Source organism: Nannobrachium achirus, assembly GCF_963921795.1.
Source record: "Nannobrachium achirus genome assembly, chromosome: 22".
Lineage (NCBI taxonomy): Eukaryota > Metazoa > Chordata > Actinopteri > Myctophiformes > Myctophidae > Nannobrachium > Nannobrachium achirus.
This window is the reverse complement of record NC_137829.1, coordinates 44,276,174-44,281,446: the sequence shown is the minus strand read 5'-3', so window position 1 is coordinate 44,281,446 and position 5,273 is coordinate 44,276,174.

The following is a 5,273-nucleotide window of genomic DNA, read 5'->3' as shown; positions in this document are numbered from 1 at the left end:
CTGTATGATGGGAGAAAGGCTTGTTAACCACTTAATGTATGCGGATGACCTGGTTGTCATGTATCCCAGCTCTGCTGGGTTACAGCAGCTGCTTAAGCCCCTTTTCGACTGCAGTTTTTATCACCACACCACACCACACTACACCACACCACACAGCACCACATAAAAATATCTACATTTTCCATTACACAAAAGTACCCCTATCGGTAAGAAACAAATTGACCCTTTTAACTGTGATTATAATACAATATAAATTTGTATTACAATTAATTATAATACACTATAATGGATTATAACTGTGATTATAATACATTATAAAGTATTAATGTATTACTATGATAATTATAATACACTACCAGTAAGACTCCCTAATCGGGAGATAAGCGACCGTTGGTCGCTTATCTCCTGTCACACTGCTGACATCAGTATGACATCACACCGTACACAAATGACCCTTATATAAGACCGGCATTATCTACCGACAGATTAGTAACAAGATGTTTTTTACAGGGCCTGGGATTGATGACATCAGAAATCTCCATATATGGGCATGAAAGGGATTTTGTTTCTGGAAATATGTCTGTGGGGTGCCACATTTGGAATAAAACACTTACATCACACATCTGGATATCCATACAGCCCATCTAGTTTGCCTGTGTCCATTTATGCCCATATATCTGATGACATTGGGACAATGATCTCCATATATGGGCATAAAACTTATGTTAATTAGTAAAGCCTGGGGATCTCCATATATGGGCATGAGGGGTACCCTAAAAGGGCATCATCTGGGAATAGCAAATATAGTTATCCTAGAAAGTGAAAATCTTACATCAAAGGCCATAACTACCTACCTACCACCATACTGCATTCCTCATTAAACTACCTACCAGTAAGATGCCTAAGGGAGAAAAGCAAAGGGCGAGGTTGCACCATTTCTTGGTCTTCTGGCCAGTGATGTATATCGGACCATTTAACCATATATGGAGACATCTGGTACCCAAAGATATTCACAGATATGGGCTTAATATTGATGACATAAGGGATCTCCATATATGGGCGTAAAAGGGATTTGGTTCCCCTGGCATCACAGGGATCTCCATATATGGGCATAAAATGGATTTGGTTACCCTGGCAACACGGGGATCTCCATATCTCCATATATGGGCATAAAAGGGATTTGGTTCCCCTGGCATCACAGGGATCTCCATATATGGGCATAAAAGGGATTTGGTTCCCCTGACATTACAGTGATGTCAGTGGCTGGTTCTACAGAGGGGATCTCCATTTATGGGCATAAAAGGGAATGTATGTATGATGATGTCAGATATCATAGACGTCATACGACTTTCACATAACGAATAACTGAGTAAGCATGTAAACCCGTAAAATCTATATTTGGGCATGGCTGATTTATGACCTCATCATGATGACACGAGCAAACACAGCTGAATTGTATAAATGATCAGTGCAGAAACCAACAGAAGTATTTGACCAAGACTCTTCGATTTAAAGTTAACATCAACAAAGGTGTGACGTTTGTTGATGGTCACAAAACGTGACGGACGGACGGACGGACGGACGGACGGCCGGTGGAGGTTTTCATAGTAAACTGCTCCCTGACGGTCGCAATAATAGATTATAATAGTGGTGATAACACAATAGAATCTATTATCATGTATTACAACTATATCATGGTAGTCTAAATGAAAAGCCAGTGAGTGATCAGTCATTATGATGTGTTTGGCCCTGTGTGGCCTAGCTCAGACCTACTCTAGAGTGGATACTTTTTAGTACCCTGTTTAGTACCACTTTCACACCACTCTACCCAGGTCCTTGTAGTGGAAAACCTGGCACAAGTGGGCGGTGTGGTGTGGAGTGGTGTGGAGTTGGGCCAGTGGAAAAGGGGCTTAGAGTGTGCTCAGATTATGGTCAGATGTGTGATTAGGTCTAATCCAAAAAAGAGTGTTGTCATGATAATGAAAACTAAGGAGGAACGAAAGGCAGCTTTCCCCTCTTTTCAGCTGGCCGACAAGGTGCTTAATGTTGTGGACAAGGTCAGATATCTGGGGCACATCATTAGAGACGACCTCAGTGATGATGATGATATACAAACACAATACTGTAAACTATGTGCACAAGCCAATATGCTCTCACGTAAATTTTACATGTGTACTGATGATGTAAAGATAGCTTGTTGTTGTTGTTTTAATCTCTGTTGTCTCTTGTATTGTTGATTGGACCTGTAGAGTCTGAAAATAAAGATTGATTGATTGACAGTGTATGTTGGATTAATTGATTAATTAATTAACTCTCACATGCAAGAGAGTGAGTTGTGTGTATGAGAGGGAGTGAGGATCAAAATGTGCGGGAGCACATGCTGTATACAGTATGTAGGTGTAAAAGAACAAAAAAAATATTGTATTTCTTACCTATTGTTTTACTATTTATTACCTTTTGTTATGAGAATGAGCCAGGGGTAGGGCTCGATAAGCAGTATGCTCCTCCCTACTCTACTTTTTTTGGCACCTTGGACACTTACAGTATTCATGTCAAACGAACTCTTGAACTTGAACTCTTTCTATTTTTATTCATTATCTCTTGAGACTATGCTATGTTCAGATGCACAGATATCACAATTGTATTTGTATTGAACTGTCCGAAAGTGCTGAAAAATAAAATGAACTGAACTGAATGTGTATCTTCAGACATTTAACCACTTGAACAGTCAATACGTTGTCTGCTATTCTTTTCCCTCTACACCAAACCTCTTTGCCAGAAATAGCCGATCTACAAGCTCAACACTCCTTGCTGTGCGAGGCGTTGTGAGCTTATAGATCTGTTATTTTTGGCTAATGTTCCACTCAGAATAAGGATGCTAGGGTTCAAGTGGTTAATGTAAAGAAAACATGATCATATCACAAAAAGATTTGGCGGCCCCCCTGTGGTAACTCTGAGGACCCCCTAGGGGTCCCAGACTCCCTGTTGAAGACCCCTGCATTACACAAACCACTTGTTACAAAATAGCAAATTCCTGCTCGGCACAGCCTGGCTGTGAAGGTTGAGTCCTTAATATAGCAACATAGAGGCCTGGAGACCTTATCTGGGGTCCAAGCCTGACAATGATGCCTCCTAGTGACTTTATCATGCAACTCACTGAGTGGACGCTGCAACATAGGCCTAATAACAAAGGTTAAAAGCTGTTCAACTCAGTTACCCGCATGTCCTTGTTTATAACTATATATGGATACTGAATCCCTGTCACCCCAATTTCTCTTCCCCAAACACACAAACCCAGCTCAGTGGCCTTGTGGTTAGAGTGTCCGCCCTGAGATTGAGAGGTCGGGGTTTCGATCCCCGGTGGGGTCATACCAAAGACTGAAAATTGGGACCCTGTGTCTCCCTGCTTTGCACTCAGTATCAAGGGTTGGATTGGGGGTAAGTCCCTACGACATACTATAATGGTATGTACCCAGTGGTGTGTTCTAGACTTTTTTTTAGGGCATATATAATCTATGATGTCTGTGTGTACATATCCAACCAGTCAAAAGTAGAGATGTGCCGATTGATCAGTGAGTGATCGTGATGTAGAGATGTGCCGATTGATCAGTGAGTGATCGTGATGTTTATACTTAATACACAATGTCAATGTTTTGTAAGAAGAATCATTAAATATATAAATGGTGCTATAGTAACACAATAAATAGAAGAATTTATGGATTTGCCGCTGTGATTGGGAATATCGGTATCGGCAGATACTGACTCCAGTTGATAGGTGATCTGTATCGGCCCCAAAAATCGCAATCGGAGCATCTCTAGTCAAAAGTTTGGACACAGCTCTCATTCAAAGTGTGTGAGAAGCAGTGTCCAAACCTTTGACTGGTAGGGTACATATAGTACCTAAAAACTAGAAAACAGCAGATCTACAAGCTCACAACAAGTTGCTTTGGGCCGCTTTGTGAATCGGCTATTTTCACTACTTCTTAATGGGGACGCTTTGTGAGCTTGTAGATCGGCTATTTTCACTACTTCTTAATCATTTGATATGGAATGTCTTGGGGTTTGCTTTTATTTATTCATGCAATCTATTAGAACGGTCTTTGCATTTTTTGATAATTTTTTGAAATAATATTATTAAAAACAAAATATAGGAAACAAAAAATAAGGGACCCATAAAAAAACGTGTCCTTGACCCACAAAAAAGATTTGATACTTGTTAGGACCCATTTTTAAAACCATTTATCTCCTTCCATTTATTGCTTTGCAGTCGTATATTATATTTAATATTTAATGTCATAACATGCATGTCCTCAGCCACATTACCAAACACATTATAAATAGACATTTACTCAAATGCCTTCTTATTTTGAAAGAGGTACCAGGCTATAGCATCTGACTTTTTTCTTATATTTGAAAAACTGATTGCCTCCTCTGTCACAGAATACAGCTCACGGAGCCTGGGTTATACCAGCATGGGTACCATGGTCTCACACTGCCACCTAGTGTCAAAGCTGCCAACCATCCCTTGAATCATGGAATCGTCCCTTATTTGAGAACTAAGTAACTAACCCTTATTGAACAGATAGGGGACACATTTTAAGTTCCTAATTTGGGGGAATCACTCAATGACTCACATCTTACAAGTTACAACCAGGTCATATGCTATAGAACAGGTGGTTAAAATAATGTAACTGAAATTGTACACATAGTGAGATGTTTCTGGATTATTTGAATTTTAGGTAGTTGGCAACCCTTCTTTGTCTTTGGCTATTCAAAATAGCACACATAAAGGCTTGTAGACAGGGGTGTCGCAACATATTCTGGGCTCTGGGTAGAAGTACTCACTGCGGGCCCCCTATGAATGCTCTTCATAGGGGGTAGGTAGCTTTACAGAGATTGTGCATTACATTCACCCATTCACGCACACATTCATACACCGGTGGCGGAGGAAACCATGCAAGGCACCAATCTGCTCACCGGGAGCAATGTGGGGTTCAGAGTCTTGCCCAAGGACCCTTCGACATTAACTCAGGGGGAGCCCGGATTCGAACTGGGAACCCTTCGGGAACCCTTCGTGCTCTAATAACGGTTTCTCTACCCCTGAGCTACGCCGCCACACGGAGGTTTAAGCCATTTAGACTTTATTGTGTGCTTTAACTATTGAAAAATAGCAGATCTAAGCTCACACTGCAAGCTTGTAGATCTGCTATTTTTGAAAAACCATGAAAATGTGTGCAAGTCTTTGAATATTTCAAATCGTTCTACGTCTTTTT